An 18,499-nucleotide genomic window follows, 5' to 3' on the forward strand; every position below is an offset into this window, starting at 1 on the left:
CCCCTTCCAATCAAAGATAGCCTGGAAAATGTGCTGAGAATACAACAACCAGTACAATCAGGTCCAGACACAGCAAACCTGTATCTGGACTATGCTAAAGATAATAGCTACACTAATTTAGGTAGGAAACACTAAAAAATGTTTTAAACAGCAGAAAACCAGCAGTGAGACAGTAAATAATGTTTTAAACAGATGAAACACAGCAAGGCAACACTACAAACAAATTCACTGTTTAAAATACTGCTTGGCAGGAAAACAGAACAAACAGTACAGATGCTTTGCAAAGAGTGAAAATAGCAAAAAAATGTTTTGCAAACAGTGAAAACATCAACAAAATATGATTTAACAGGCACATTAAGGCAAACAAATGCAGTACAAACATTGCAGTTTAGTTTACAGTATTAAAAACTGTATTAAATAATCAGAGTGTGATAAAAAGTGCAGCAAATAGTATAATCAAGCAAAAAAACAGGCAACTTATGTTTTTTGGAAAGCTCAGATGCTTCTTGTCATCTGGAATCTCATCTCAGAGTTGTGGCTGGTAAGCCAACTCTGTTCACCTTGAATCAAACAAGCAGAAACCTGCTCAAATGCAGGGCTTATATATGAGAAGCTAAAAACTTAATAAAGCTTTAAAAAACACAAAAGAACCAATGAGAGAGCTTACTTCAAGCCCTAGACCAATCACCCTTCACCAGACAGGTTCTAATCAGCACTCTTCTTAATTTTGTGAGAGAGAAGCTATCACTTGCTCCATTTGAACCAGTTAACCTGGCTAATTTGAGGATCTTAACACAGAAAACAGTTTTACTGATTGCTCTGACCTCTGCAATAAGGGTATCTAGGTTGCAAGCTCATACAGTGAGTCAACTCTATCTTATTTTCCGCATGGATAGGGTTTCATTGGGAACTAATCCAGAAGTCTACCCCTGGGCCAGTACTATGAAACAGTGGCCCACCCCTCAGCTCTTTAAGTGAAAAGGAAAATAAAAAAAAAATGATTATCTTATTACATTTAGATTTATTACCCACCACCTCTTTTATTCAAGAACAAAAAAAAAAATCAGACTTTGTTTTACAGGCACACCAAACAGGTGGCTAGTTTTACAACAGGCCCCCTAACTCCTGATCCAGGTATTCAGGTCCTGTTTCATGCCTTTGCCTGCAACCCTCCTTTAACTTACCCTGCCTGCATGAGGCACTACAATGCTCATGCTTTAGTTAAAAAATTAAACAGTTTTTCCTTTTTAAACTATAGTAAACTGCTTGCCACAAATATAGCAAACAGTTACTACACTTTATACCCTGACTACATGACTTATACTTTAGTTTAAAAAAACTCTCCTTTTTAGACCCTAACAAACTGCTTTTTACAAATGTAACCAACAGTGACTACAGTTTATACCCTGCTGCTACAGCACCCAGTCTTTACTTAAAACAAAAAGAAAAGAAATAAAGATTTTTTGTTTTCTTTTTAGCTGTATCAAACTGCTTTCTGTAATGTAACAAGCAGCTGGTACAGTTTAGACCAGACACAGAGCACTACAGCACTAAGGTTTGACCAAAATGCAATAGCAGCTTTTAAAAAATGGTGTTTCATTAAAGAGAGATCAGGACTGGCTGATCACACCCACCAGCACTTTGTGCCTGGGGCAGGTTCCCCTCTCACCCTGCCCTAGTTATGCTACTGAATTAATCCTCTTTTATGCCTAAAGTGGCATCCAAGTTTACCTAAAGCCAAACTATCCATCTTCCCCTTTTCTTTCCTGAACCTAAAAATGAGGGAAAATGGATACTCTGTACCTTGTATGTCCACAGACGACTCAGGCACAATCTTGACAGAATAGAATCTTACGGATATTTGTCTCAATTTTTTATTTCTTTTAAAGGTAAGAAGAAGGGACAACCTGTGTCAAGACAGACTGTTTCCAAATAATTGTCTAAGACTATAATCTTTTGTTATACTCACCACAACAAAACTATTCCAGACAGGATCACTGCCCACTCTACCAGAGTAATGACATGTTTTATGACTTTTAGGAAAGGGTTGGATTTGAGACGTATTCTCCAATCTGCAACTTGGTCCTCTGTACATACTTCTACAAAGCACTATAAGCATGATTCCTTCTCTAGGCCTAGATCAGCCTTTTTAAAGACCATTCTTCAGGGGCTCATGGTGTCTTCTTGTTCCAGCTCCCAAATATAGGAAGGTAGAGTAATCTACCCATATAGATAAGGGTACTGCAGCAGTGATCAAGGAAATGAACATAATGCAGTTGTATAAGTAAACCTACAATTACAGTAGATCTTTGAATGATCACTGCTGCGGTAGCCAATCTCCCCCCTCATTTTTGGGTGTTTTGGTTATGCCAGGGTGTGGTTATTTATTTATTTTTTATTCTTCCTAACATTGTTCTTCCAGGTGTCAGCCTTGCTCTCTGTTTGGCAGGACAGCTGTCAAGGGGCTTGGCACCTAAACTTGTCTTTTAGTCAGCACAGCTTCAGCTGGCTGACAGTTTGGGTGCATGGAAGGTGCTCTGAAGCTTTGGAACCTGGCCAGCTATTATATCCTTGGGAGGATATAACCTGATATAGCTAAGGCTACTGCAGTAGTGATCATTTGAGCATCTATTGTTATGGTAAGTTTAACTTGCACAACTGTACTTCTATTCTACTTCTAAGCAAATTAGAAGAATCACATATTTGTTATAAACACAAAAAGGTTTTGCTGTGAGATAGCTAAACCTAGGATTAATGCCGTGACAAATTTGCGCATAATATTTTTTATGGTGAACTATTAAACAAATAGGCTTAACAGCCCTATTTCATTTAATTGTGGCTTACCAAGTGGGTGAGAGATGATTCATCTTCTGCCACTAAAGCATTTACATATATAAACAAACGTAAAGTGTTATACAAGCTAATGTTTGAATTTTGACTGGCATGGCTTATCTCCAGTTGGTGTTTGAGTCATAGTCGCAGGAGGTATACCTTGTTAAAGCATGTCCTCTTGTAACAAGCCAATGCAGGGACTCCTCCAGGTGAGTACCACTTGCTGAGATATGGAATTATAGTAGTAAGGTGAATCCTTATGTTTATGTGTATGTCAGTGACAGTATTTCAGAAGCATGAATTTGAAGAGGAATTTTAAAAGTAACTGTGTAGCCCTAGTCACAGATGGTAGTCACTTCGCTTTTTTGTTCAAATAGGTTTTGGTGTTCTATGGATTCTGAAAGGGAGATGAGCTCAAATATGTTATTCTGAATAGTTTCAAGAAGGTGAGCATTAAAGAAGAGCTGAGGGTGCCTAGTAGATTAGCATAAATACATTAATATCTCTGCTGGGGCAGTACAACTTATGAGGGGTTTTCTTCATTCAAATGCTGTTGGAAGTACTCCTTTGCAGGTTATTGCTAGCATCCCATATGAAGGGTGTCTGACTAACTTCTTTATCTTTCTGTCTTTGCCTTGCATAGAGTTTCTTTGTGACATCTACCGAGTCACTTTTCAGAAGCTGATAGAATGCATCCGAGGTCTTGTTCTTTACTATTTCAACTCTTCTTGTGACTGGCCCTCTCTCTTCCTGAACCATGTGTTGGCCATCATCAAGCCATTTGTTAGACAGAAATCTAAAATGGCCTCCCCTCCTTTATTCCTGTTTCACCGCTCATATGGACTCTGGCAGTCCTCATATTCTGTTTTATCTGTCCTGATATGCGCATTCAAGTCACCCATTATCAACACCAATTACTGTTGTCCTGCTATATCTAGTAGGTCCAGCAACTGCTGGCTAAATGCACTCTTTTCCTCAATATCACAACCCTGCTGTGTGGCATAGGTTGAGATTATGAATGCTGCCCTAGCTGGAGTCTGATTGCCATGAGTCTGTCACTAATTCTGGTGATATCCCTCACTGTCTTCTGAAGCTTCTCCCTCACCACAGTTCCCACACCATTTCTAGTCTGTCCTCCTTCTGAGTAATAGACTCTGGATCCCAAGCCAAGTGGCTTTGCAGCACTGCCCTTCCATCTTGTCTCCTGGATAAATAGGATGCCCATCCTCCTCATTACCATCATATCATCCACTTCCAAGCTCTGTCTTGTCAGTGAACCTATATTGACTATAACAATTCTTAGTTCATGTTTAGCAGGTTGAATTTTTTTTTTGTCCATCGTTCACTCAGCAGAGCTGTCTAAGGTAACACAGGCTTGGCAACTGGACATCGACCAGACAGTAAAATATTGGCTGAGGACTACTGGGCTTTATGTCAGGCACACAATGGCAAATAGGGTGACATCCACCCCACCCTTAGTTAGCATTCATCTTGGGATGAGTCAGAGTAGGCCAGACCCTCAACCTACTTATCACTGGCAAATACCCATGCCCATTTATAGCAATATTAATCAGTAAAACCACATCCCCTAGAGCCAATTTGAGTGGCTAGCCCTGACCTAGTGCACAGTCTGTGATCCATGTTCTTCTATCTTGAGGATAGTGAGCACCAAAGTTAATGCTCAAAGAGCTTGGTCTATATAACTCTTCCCCTCTATAGGCATCATCTGTGCTACTACCCACAACTTCATTATTGACAGAGTATGAGGTGGAAAAACTCAGCATGTTTTTGGGAGGTGGAAAAACCCCCTACATAGACACAGACAGAACATGCAAATTCCATGCAGGCAACAGCCAAACATACAGGATGAATTTTATACCTTGTGCATGGGAGATGAAGACCTTAACCATTATGCCAACTACAATACATTCTAACTCATTAATATTCATTTGTGAAAATTAGATATTTTTTTGAAAGAGTTACTGCATCTATGAACAATGGCCAATCGGTCCACACTGTCACTTGGACCTGGCAAAGACCTTTCAGTACAATTCTCCTTGCAGCAGTTATTGACAAACTCATCTACCTATACATTAAGCTATACAGCACCTGTTAGATAGGTATCTGTTTCACTGATACAACTCATACAATGACAGTTGGTGATACTTCTTCCATAAAAATGCCACTGGTAGTGCTCTCCAGGGCTGCGTCCTTGAACCCCTCCTCTTTGACAAGTAATTCTCTGACATTAAGGCAGCTCTACCATTATCTAGATTTCTTTTAGCTCCAGTACCTCTATTCTTTCCTCATTACACTCATAGTAGCTTTTTATTCTGTTCGTTCCTCCTTCCTGCCTTACTACCATTTCTACCTTTCATTACCTTATACATAGATAAATTTTGCCTCTGTATGTACTTATTATTATAATCATGACATTTTTGAAATCTAATTTTTGTTTGATACAAATGTGTGTTGCTAATCTCTTCTCCCTGAGGCTCTGCTGAAAACAGGCGTATGTGCAGTCATGATATTTTTTCTTTCTTTCTTTATTTATTGGACATTTGTTGACCGGGAAAGTCCGAGTGAGCTGTGTCCTGTTCATTGGAGGCCCAAGGAGAAAAGCTCCACAGAAGTAACAAACTACATTGTTATAATTCATATTATTACATAGAAAAATATACAATGTGTGTCAAAGTTAATTATGCAAGAAGGCTTATACAACTGAGACATCAGAAAAGGGAAATTACTGACACGTATAGAAAAAATTATAATTGGATTAAATGCACTATTGCTCGCAAGCATAAAGAAAACATACAATTAGGTTTTGATGCACACGGTCATGTAAGTTAATTGGTACAAATATATGAGAAAAAGTTGGAGGCAGTTATATTTTTCCATGGCAGGTAGGACAAGTGACAGCATTGTGCAGACTAGGTTTGGAACTTAAGGGAATAGTATTTAGTACTAAGTATTTAGTAAATAGTATTTAAACATTATAACTAAGTGAATATTGAGAGTAATAAGGAGGCTATAGTAGATAATAGTTACCTGAAATTAATTAATTAATAAAACAAATAAAATATCAAAGTACAAAAGGTACTATAATTCTCCTGCTTACAAATGAAGTCTCATGATCACTACAGTATGGGCACCATTATTAGCTCCCCTGCTGACACTTAGATCTTCCAAGAGGGCCTTTACAATACCTCAACATGGTGTATTGAATATGGCATCAAGCTCAATGCCAAAAAATGTAGTATAATTTAATATGTGAAATGCATCCATCCAAATGTACACTACATAAATGACACCCCCTTAAAAGCAGTCATTAGAGATCCAGGTCCATTAGCTGACAATGAACTATCCTCTGACCTCAACTATTCAATCATATCTGGCATGATACATATCTGATATATGATATATGACTTACCAAAGGAATAAACTTCCCTTGCATATTAGAAAACACAAGACCTTGGCTACCTTTAAGACCAGTCTCAATGACTGGGTAGGCATTCACAAATGTGATCACAAAGTAAGTGTATGGGTCCCATTGATCGGGGCTGCTACATCATTTGCGGGTTTACTTGAGCCCACTTCATATTCACCTAGCTTGCTTGCCTAGCAACGTGATGAACCAAATAATTTATTGAGAAATGCAGCCATAAAATTGTAAGTTACTCTGTCAAGCCTTTTCTCATCCAGCTTTCTTACTGTACTTAATATGCCCTGATACTCTTATTGTGTTATAGGTTCTGCTCATTAAGATGACAGATGCAGTCAGTCAGAATTAATCTTGGTAATTCATAGATGACTTATTGTTCCTTGCAACTCTTTGACCTGTAAAGGTTATTAAAAATCACAGAACTGTATTGAGGTTGAGTGGTACAGTAATGCATAGATAGGCAGAGTTACTTCACTGTACTTGGTCGGATATGTTCTTTGTAGAGAATGCATGTCCAGCGGTGCCCATATTGGTTTATGCTGTGTTAGACTGTTTCCTCCTACTTCCCAATATTATGCTGACAGGATAAGTTCTTCTAACCATAGGTGTGATGCAATGTGTGTGTGTGTGTGTGTGTGTGTGTGTGTGTGTGTGTGTGTGTGTGTGTGTGTGTGTGTGTGTGTGTGTGTGTTCATGTTGGGATGGACTGGCATGTCATGCAGGACTAGCTCAATCTCTTGTGCTGAATGAGTACTAACGTACTTTGGTTGTCACATGGACTTGAGCTAGATAAAGTACGTATCAGAAGATGAATGAATGAATGTACTCTTCTTACTGCAAAGACTAAATGAAAGCACACTTAAAATGGAGCTGCTACATTTTAATTTCAGTCATGGCCAAAATTATGGCCTTACTCTGGCTTTCACAACAGTCATGCTGATATCACCCTTTGCACACTATACTTCACAACTGGAAATATGTTCATACTTTATACTTTGGGTATATTCTCTTAAAGTCAACTTTCAGTGAAAACAAGAGAAAATATACACAACATTTCTGAATGAATGAAACAAACAGAAACAAGTACTTAAAAGCTTCATAGGTCAGAGAGTCTTCTGATGGTAATTTTGCACTACTTTACAATAATTAGGCAAATTTATATATAAATGCAGTGGACTATATCACAATTTTCAGAAATTTGCATTATAATATCTGCACCTACTTGACTAAATTAACTCATTTCCATATTCACAAACAATGACATATGATGCTACAATGTAATAAGTATTATTTAAGCAGGAGTTTAATTTATTTAATATTTATTAATTTGCATTTTACTAGGTGATTCCTTCTGGATATGATACCCTTTTTCAGTGGAGGCCTGGGTAGAAAAGCTTCAGAAAATGATTGCTTATACATTGTGTATATATACATACATACAAACAAACATACATATACATGTATGCATACATGTGTATATATATATATATATATATATATATATATATATATATATATATATATATATATATATATATAAATATATACACACACACACACACACACACACACACACACACACACACACACACACACACACACACACACACATATATATATATATATATATATATATATATATATATATATATGTGTATATAGCATTTAGTAGCATTTTTTACACAGAATGAATAATATAATATAAAACATGCAGTAGGCTTTATCTGACATTTTTTGCATTGTTTGAATGATGCCATTTTAGCAGAGATCAGAGGCAAATGTACAGTAACATAATATACACACGTTAATTGAGAAACAGCATGATTTGAAAAAACAGCATCTGAGCACTGATCAGTCAAGAGAGACAATAGCATGAGGCAGGTCTACTTGCACAGAGAATATCACCTGAGGAAGAATTTTACAGCGATGATATATTTAGAGAAAGTATTTCGTTAGGATAGAGGAATTTAGTCAGGTGCATTTGTAAAGGGAAATGCAGTCAGACTGAGTGCTGATAGGACCAAGACATATGGCTTTGCCACAAGATACAGCAGAGAGGTCTTTTGTAGTGGCTGATAAGTAGAAAGCCAGCCTCATGTAATCTGCCATCACTGTCAGGCAGAGCAGCAGATATAGGGCAGTAATGAGTACTGAGAGTTGTATTACTAGAGAGATGATAATTACCTTGGTGGGGCAGATAAGCAGTGATAGAGCCAAGAGTTAAAATGGCAACTCATTAGACTTACTTTGCAGTGGGAAAGGTCCATAGTTTGTAGTTGGGAAATTCTTCTAACATGTATGGTTACAGAGAAAAAGGCTTTGCACTTGTTACTATAAGCTTTGTGAATTATGGTTAGGTAATAATCATAAATCTTAGACATATTTCAAGGGTTTACTATTCGAGAAGGATGGCAGTTTTATAATCTAACTTCATTTAGCACCTATACTACAGGCCACTATGGTGCAGCAGTTAGCATTGTTGCCTCACAGCAAGCGGCTGTCCTATTCGATTCTCGCTTTAGCGCCTTCTGTGTGGAGTCTGCATGACCTCCTCGTGGTCAAGTGACGTTAAAGACATGCAGCAAGATGTGTGTGTGAATGGACGTGCCTTCTTTGAAGGCTTGGCATTGGGCTGGCAACTCGGCACTGTAAAAATCCACTGCCAATCATTAGCAGACGGGAGTTCTGCTGTGGCGACCCCTAACTGGAAAAAGCCAAAATACTTTTTAAGACTATTTGTTTCACTAGTATCACACTCATTTCTTGTTTTATTAAATTTTTAGCTTTACCTATGATTACCAGAAAATGAATTAGTGTCTGTAAAATCTCTTTCCGGCATTTCATTTAAAATTATGGTCTTTCTCTTTCTATATACATGTGTGTGTGTGTGTGTGTGTGTGTGTGTGTGTGTGTGTGTGTGTGTGTGTGTGTGTGTGTGTGTGTGTGTGTGTGTGTGTGTGTGTGTCTGCTGGTACACAGATGATATTGCAGCACCTTCGCAATGGGAGGTGGAACAAGTACAGGGCACATGATAAATCTAGCCCTCACCCTAATCCTAGCCCTTCCCCAAACCTAACTGTGCACCTTACTTTAGACAAACTCTTTCCATAACACTAGCACTGTTCAGACAAATTAGGTCTGAATGCTGTAGTTGGGTTATGGTATAGAGATCACAAAAGGATATTTTCTTTTTTCAATCTTTTATACAGTTGGTATTGTTCAGACAAATTAGGTCTGAATGCTGTAGTTGGGTTATGGTATAGAGATCACAAAAGGATATTTTCTTTTTTCAATCTTTTATACAGTTGGTATTTTGGATCTTTGGTAAAGTTTTTCTAAATACTTTTTGTGACCTTATGTGTATGTCGACGTTTTGAACATTCATACACACACACACACACACACACACACACACACACACACACACACACACACACACACATGTATGTGTTGTCTGGTGTGTATATAGCTATACAGTGAACACAGATTATTAGTTATGTTAGCTATTATCTGAAAACCATTAACACCTGCATATGGTATAAAATTGTCATCTTAGCAGTATTTCAATGCATTTACTTTTTGTTAGTTTGTAATTATACTCATAGTCTAGGCATTTAAAATAAAATATATAGTAGCTACAGACTCATTTTCCATTCTTCTTACTTTAGGCAACTCTGACTGAGTCTTTGGTCAAGCTTGATCAGTGTTCTACCCTGATAAACCAACATAAATTAAAACCTCACTGTACGTCTGTAACTCATCTTCTTTCAGCTTGTCATTTGTGGTGGATCATTCTCACGTTTCTCACTTCTGCTTCTTCAAGAAATTCTGTCCAACTCTGGTGTCTTCTTGCTTTACAACAGTATGCACAGGTGAATTCATAACATTTTAGGGAAGTTTGTACTCTCTAGTAATGAAGTAAGCTGAATACATTAAACATAAAGTCAGTAGGCTTTTTCATGTGATTGCCTAGAGTTTAAGGTAATTGGTGGCATTTACAACTTTACTTCCCTGCAGGCAAGTAAACAAGGATATACATTTTGAGCCTCAAGAGCAGGGTCAGTCCACCCAGGCATTCTACTTGTATGTTTTATGAGAGTGAAGCTGTTACATTAGCAGTATTTCTTAGTAGTTCTCAGCTTGCTAATACAACTGACTGTTGTAGCCTTGTGCCCCCCCCCCAACTAGTACAGTAATCCTAACTGTCCAATAGACAGTATACATTTAATTCACATCCCTGTGACTAAGTTAATCATCAAGCAGCCCTCTCAGTGCTTTCTGCCTTAGTTTGTATCATTTGGCGGCCCACCTGTTTATTTGCATCTCTATACATTCCCCTTCATTGCTAATGTATCTCCCTACTCTAATCTGTGCACAAACTGGTTACTAATCAGCAAGTCAATGTGAAGGCACACTCCCAACCTTAGTAAACTTTGCTGTCTCTTCTCTCCTTCACTTTACAGGTAGTTTGAATTATTACTTACCCCCTCTGAGGTCTTTTCTGATTTCTACTGATTGCCTCTCTGGTTTCTTTGCATTCCACTTGGTTTACACCCCTTGTGCTATCTCCCTCACCCAACACAAAGTCTATATTAGAATCCTGCTGAGCATGGAGCCATCTTTAAATTTCTAGTCTCCCACCAGGACACAAGTGCTCTTCAGCAATTACATTCTGCTTGCTGGTAAGCCATTAGACCTCAGGAATTTGTTTTAAAAGAGTTCAGATTTGTAAAGTAATACTTACTTTTTTCTCTTGTCTTGGTTGGCTCTGCCCCGCTCCGTTCTCCCTCGCTAATGCTCAGGCTCTCTTCACTCCCCTGCCCTGCCCCCTATCTCCTCCCGCCCCCACTACCTCTACATTTATAGTAATCACAACCACACCCACAGCTCACCCTCACATCACCTCCACCAATCACATCTCCTCAAGTCATATCACATTATACCACACCAACTTGCTCCACACAAAATACTATCACTCTCATTCCCACTAGGCATTTTTTACATCACCCACACTACTTACCCATCCACATATAGTGCAACCCTATAATTCCTATTCAGACCCCCCACCTAGAAACAACTTAAACTTTATAACCGTGACTATCACACAACTAAGTCTCGTCTGTCTTCTCATAATTTTTTGCAATGCCACAAGTTATCACTCTAGCAATATCCGTAAACTTAGTAGCACAACACTGCATTATGCACTCTCGTATACAGACACCACACATTATAATAATATCTGCCCACAGTTATTCAAGAACTACATAACGGACCAACTCAGAACTTTACACATATGCTCTCATTCCTACTCCAAAAAACACAATACTTTCTCACACTCCTCACCAAACTCCAACATCTGTATAACCATTTTAACTCCAGGCTCACCCTAAGTGGGGATATCCACCCCAACCCAGGCCCAAATCCATCCTGTCCAACCCAAACTGCTCCAACTCAAATGTCAGAACATAACATCCCCACCTTCTTTATCCCTGGGCAAATCAACAACAGCAGCAAACCAACCATCTTTTAATGCTAAATATTAATATTAGAAGTATCAAAAATAAAATACCTGAACTCCAGGCCACAATAGCACACTATTCCCCAGACATAGTTGCTTTAAATGAAACCTGGCTAAATAAAAACATAGCTAACTCAGACGTTCTCCCTACCGGCTACAATATCATTAGATAAGACAGACCACTTCGTAAAGGGGGTGGAACTGCCTTATTGTACAAGTCCAACTCAACTGTCCGTCAATTACCAAACTCCCACCCCTCCCCCAATAATTGGGACATACTTATCTCACAACTTCAATTTCACCCTAAAAAGGTCATTACCACAATTGTGATCTATATTCCACCTGGTAATCCACCTGCTAGCCTTGAAGACTTCTTATCCTGGTGTTCTTCCACATACTCACAAGAAACCCTTATTCTGGGGGACTTCAACCTAGATTGGTTCACCTGTATATCAGAACCATCAAGTAATCTAATAAATATCCATGGCTACCAGCAGCTAGTCCAAATTCCAGCTAGATGTGATAAAAAATCTAAAAGGGAATCCAACCTTGACTGGGTCCTAACTAACAACCCCACATTGTACCCTCACACAGGCAGTCTCCCAGACACTTTAAGTGACCACAGCATAATATAGTTTATACGTAGTAGAACAAGCATATGCAAAACCACTAACTATATATCCACTAGAAACACAAAAAAAAATCTCTCCTGAGGTCCTCAACACTTTACTGTGTAACTGTGACTGGATTCCCCCTAAAAACCCTTCCACTTGACCAGGCTGTAGCATATTTCAACAAAACATTTCTACAACACCTAGACACTGTCTCTCCGTTGCGCAAAATCAAGGTTAGAACCTCTACAAACCCCTGGTTCAGTAAAGAAACCAAACAAATCCTCAAGTCCAGAGACACTGCCTGGCTTTACTATCAAAAAAACAAAGAAACACAAAGCCTAACTAAGTACCAAGAACTGCACAACCGTGCAAAAAAATGCATTAGGCTGGACAAAAAATCCTACTACACAACATTACAAACTAAATACCAACACAACCTGCAAACATTTTGGAAAAATGTAAACCAGCTAATAAAATCCACCCAAAAGGCTACCCCCAAACCAACCACCCGACACTAAAATTCCCATCGAAACACAATTCAACTCCCACTTTGTGAACTCAATTCTATCCTTAGTATCACAGGACAATTCCTTCCTCACTATCCCCCCAACACAAATAACACTAATACAAGCTTTACCCTCAAAACAGTTTCCACCACTTCAATCAAAAGCATGCTCTCCAAACTAAAAACCTCATCAACAGCAGCCGACCTACTCCCCAGCTATTTCTTGAAACTCACAGCAGATGCTATTGCTATCCCAGTCTCTGCTCAAATAAACAGATCAATTGTTTTAAACTATGTGCCCAAACTCTGGAAAATATCCTATGTTACACCCATACATAAAGGTGGGACCTCCACTGAACTTAATAACTACAGACCCATTGCTTTACTCTTCCCCCTGGCCAAAATCCTAGAAAAATGCATCCATACCCAGATGCTAAACTATCTCCTAGACAGCAACATCCTGTCACCTACTCAGCATGGTTTCAGACCCTCACATAGTACCACTACAGCCCTCCTCTGCTTCACAGACATAGTAAACCATCTCAAAAATGAAGGCCTACAAGTGTCAACTCTTTTTTTGGATATGTCCAAAGCATTTGACACAGTCTCACACCAAATCCTTCTAAACAAACAAAACCAATATCATCTATCAAATTCCACTCTTACCTGGTTCCAAAGCTACTTAACTGACAGGTACCAAGCTGTGAAATGGGAAAATTCTCTCTCTCCTCAGCTGCCCATAACTATAGGAGTCCCACGGGGTTCCATCTTAGCACCACTACTATTCACAGTCTTCACAAATGACCTCCATACCTCCACACAGGATGCATCTATAATTCAGTATGCAGATGACACTACCTTAATCTGTGCTGCAGAAAACATTCCCACCCTCCTGCAAACAACTCAACTAGCATTCTCTGATATTGAAAACTACCTTACGAAAGCCCAACTTATCCTCAATCCAAAGAAAACTCAGCTTATGATTATAACCAGTTCTAACAAAAACACTAACAGTCAATTCACTATCTACTCCACAAATGCTACTCCAATTGCTCCAGTGGCACAAGCTAAGCTATTGGGAATAACCATAGACTCCCACCTAAAATTTGATAGTCATCTCAACTTAACTATTAAAAAAGTACATGCCAAACTGGGGTCACTCTACCATATCAAACCATTTCTTACCAACAACACAAGATCAGCCATTGCTCTCTCCCAACTTCTATCCACCCTACTCTATGCATCTCCCATTCTGACTAATCTCAACAAAACTGAACTAAGCAAAAAGGACACCTGCTATAACAGAATTGCCCGCATTGCTGCAAATTGCTCATATAGAACTCATCACTGTACTGCTTTGAGACAGGACCACTGGCTTGAACTGCCCAACCTCCTAACCCACAATCAGCTCTGCCTCTGTCATTTTATCTATTACCTCCCCAATAAGTGTCCTGCCCTCAAAAATCTAGTACAACATCACTCAGCCAAAAGGCCTCTTGGATCATCAAGCAAACTACTACTAGAAGTCACCAACAGCTACAATAGCTTTGGAGATGCACTATATAGTAGTTCAGTGGCTAAAAAATGGAACGTTGTCCCTACTAGCATTCAAAACACATCATGCAAAGCCTTCTTCAAAGACCTCATCAGGCAACATCTCAAGCAAAGTTGGCAGTGCCGTGATTGCTCCCCAGGCTAGTGAAAGCGGATAACATATGCATACTAAATCTAGAGCACTTGATAATAGTTTTCAGTCTTACTCACAAACACTGGCTAATCTACAATGTATGTGCAGTACCTGTGTACTATGTATGTATTCTACCAATGTTCCAAATTTCAGCTGTGCACCACAAATCTATTAATTACTTTAAGTACTTTGTTCCCCATTGGCCCTTTTTTTCAGTTATAAAGGAATTCCCAATACTATTCTAGCATGTTCAAAGGTCAGTTGTCAATCCCCTCTCCAGTCCAGCTGGTGAATCTGGGAATCTTGAGGCAATGTTATAACTGCCTCATGTACACAGACAACCCTCTCCTCCTCCCAACAAATTCCAACACATGTGAGAGATGCAACCATATAGCCAAACTGGAGGATAAGCTCTCTCAACTCAGTACTGGCGTAACCAGTCAGGAGGAGAAGGAAACCACACTCACTACAATTCCAGTCTCACAAAGACCTACCATGACAGCAAACCAAACACATAAACACACAAAAACATACTCAGAGGCTCTAAATAAAAATCTGCCTAAGCAGCAGAGACCTCCAAAGCAGACACCCAAGCAACCACTACCCCAAAACAAAATACGTGCAACACATAGCTCACAAAGCCAGTGTGCCAAACAGTCACAGCCCTTAAGGCTAAACAACACACCTGATACACTTGTAATAGGTGACTCTATCATCAGGCACACTGACGTCCCGCTCACCAGGCTGAAAAAGGAGAAGGTCACGGTGAGCTGCCTGTCGGGCGCTAGGATCTGCCACATAACACAAGCACTCAGGTCACTCCAAGGTAAGTACAAATATGACTCAGACATCGTCCATGCTGGTGTGAATGACCTGAGACGTACCTCCCTGGACTACATGAAAAGAGACATAGAGGAGCTCTCTGAGCATGTAGCCCAGGCCGGTATGACCCTGACCTTGAGAAGCATCTTACCCCCACCAAGAATGATGCCACAATATGAAGACAAGATGATCAATTTCAACAATTGGCTTAAGTATTGGTGTCATTCAAAGGGGATCCAATGCCTGTCTGCCTGGGATGACATGCTCGACAAGCCACGATGGTTCGCTAGGGACGGCTTGCACCTGTCACCCCTGGGCTTTTGGATATTGGCAAAGGCTCTTGCCACCCCCATAGTGCCTTTTTTAGGCAAGGCTCAAAAGACAAACCCACCTCCATAGATATCACAAGGGATAAGAAACTAAGAGTAATGCTACTCAACGCCAGAAGTCTAAACCTCAAGATGCACACACTCGAAACTCTCCTTAGCATGGAGAACATTGATATCTGTGCAGTAACAGAAACCTGGTTCAAGGCTCCCGAGAGCACCCCAGCACTACCAGGTTATACCTCATACCATGTTTTTCGGCCGCAAAATTTGGACCGAACCACAAAAGGAGGGGGAGTATCAATATTCATCAAAGATACCCACACCTGCAGATTGGTGGCACAGCACGAAGCATCAGAGACTATCCTTGTGCAACTAACAGTGGGTAAAACTGCCTTCCAGTTTATAGCCTGCTACAGACCACCCTTCCAAACCGAGGAACCCCACTCGGCCTTCCTGAGAACACTGGAAAATATGAAGGTCTCTCCAAAAACCATTATGTTGGGCGACTTCAACTACCCTAACATAGACTGGGAGCATTACTCTAGCTCCAACACCCTAGCCCAAAGGTTCCTAGAATTTATAAACTCAAATGCTATGGAACAACTTGTTGCCACTCCCACAAGAGGGGAAAACATACTGGACCTGATCATCACCAACATGGGGACTCTATCCTCCAGACGAGAAGTGTATCCCTCACTGGTAAGATCAGACCATAAACTAATCTCACTAGATATTCACATCCCGACCCCAGCCCCTGCCCAGAAAACCACACAGTGAAAAACTTCTCTAAAGCAAATTTCACACTCCTCAAAACCGAGGTGGAATCCTTCAAAGCCCCCAGGCCTGTGGAAAATACGGCCCAGACCGCAGAATCCTTTCTAAACGCATTCTATGAACACCTTCAGGAATGCATGGATCATGCAATCCCAAATAAAACCAAGACCCAATCCTCCAAGGTTAGGCATCCTGTCTGGTGGACCCCAGCCATAAATAAACTATACAATAGAAGGAGGAAGCTACTACATGATAGAGCAAAATCCCAAAAGGGGAAGGCATCTCTGATCAGTATTAGCAAAAAACTACGGGCACTCATAAAATCGTCTAAGGCCAGCTTCGAGAGAAAAATTGCACAGGACACTAAGGATAATCACAAGGCTTTCTTTAGTTATGTTAGAAACCTGGGTGGGAATTCCCAGATATGCTCAGAATTAGTCAAAAATGACAAAAAAATACACCAAACCCACAGACATTGCCAACATCCTAGCTGACAGGTTCAGTGCAAACTTCTCCCCTCCTTCCCCACCAAAAGGGCAAATATCTATCCCATCAGAGTGCTGCCCTGCTGACATCTCAGATGCTCAGGTAAGAGCCGCCCTGTCCAAAGCAAAAAACACAGCATCAATGGGACCAGACGGTGTCCCGGGCTGCGTCCTACATGAACTCCAAGAAGAACTAAACCCAAACATAAAACTACTGTTCAATCTCAGCCTTACTACAGGATATGTACCCTAAGAGTGGCGTACAGCAACAGTGGTTCCTCTCCATAAAGGTGGTGCCTCAACGGATCCTGGAAACTATCGCCCCATAAGCCTGACTAGCTTGGTCTGCAAAGCTATGGAAAGGATCATCATGGACCTCATAAATAAAGATATTGGAGACCTACAGACACTGGATCCTACCCAGTTCGACTTTGTTAAGGGCAGATCCTGCCTCTTAAACCTGGTCAATTTCTTTGAAACAGTCACCAAGGCCATTGACAAGTGGAAGGTGGTCCACACAGCCTACCTGGGCCTTGCAAAAGCCTTCGATACAATACCCCACTCGGGCATTATAGATAAGCTCACCAGCTTAAATATAAACCCCTATGTCACTAGATGGGTTGCAAACTGGCTCAAGGACAGAACCCACATGGTTAGAATTGCTGGAGCCATGTCAGACTCCAAGCCAGTTACAAGTGGCTTCCCACAAGGCTCAGTCCTGGGACCTCTCTTGTTCGGTATATATTTCTCTGAGGTACAGGCTAACAAGGAAGGACTGTGGCTGACCAAGTTCGCAGATGACTGCAAACTGGGTGCCATAATCGACTCTCCAGCCGACACAAGCATCCTACAAAAGGGCCTCATAGAAAGAGACAACTGGTGCCAGAGCCATGGCCTCAAGCTAAACGCCAAAAAGTGTATAGTCATCCCCTTTGGCAAAAACAAAGTGCCCACAAATTACCACATAGGTAGTAATCCATTAAGTACAGAAGAAGTAATTAGGGACCTGGGTACCCAGGTTGATAGCAATCTCTCATTTGACAACCACGTGGCCAAAGTGGTTAAAAAAACATTTTATATAGCCCACCTAATCATGAAGGGATTCACATCTAGATCAGGGGAGGTCATCGTGCCTCTTTACTCATCCCTCATCAGGCCCATAATTGAGTACAATGCCCCTTTTGGGATGTACCTTACCAGACACCTGCAGCAATTGGAAAGACCCCAAAAGTACCTCATCAAGAGGATCAAAGGGCTCAAACAGATGCCATATGCTGCCCGGTTAAAGAACTCCAGCTCTACTCAGTGGCATACCGCCTGCTCAGAGGCGATCTGTACCTGACGTATAAAGCCATGTCCAACCCGGAATTAATGAACATGCTGCACCTCAGAAAATCCAAATCCCATCGAGCTACGCGCTTGAGAGACTTGAACCTCAGCACTGAAATAAATAGGACATGCTGGAGGGACAGATTCATAACCCAGAGGCTC

At 40.4% G+C, this 18,499-nt stretch overlaps 1 protein-coding gene across 1 annotated transcript in view; it reads left to right on the forward strand.

Moving 5' to 3' along the window:
* Positions 1–18,499, forward strand: part of LOC122796911 (ATP-binding cassette sub-family A member 13-like) — a 3,979,956-nt gene that overhangs the window by 2,391,898 nt on the left and 1,569,559 nt on the right. The window lies entirely within an intron of this gene.

The sequence above is a fragment of the Protopterus annectens genome, chromosome 3.part0 (genome assembly GCF_019279795.1).
Source record: "Protopterus annectens isolate FY-2018-M chromosome 3.part0, PAN1.0, whole genome shotgun sequence".
NCBI lineage: Eukaryota > Metazoa > Chordata > Ceratodontiformes > Protopteridae > Protopterus > Protopterus annectens.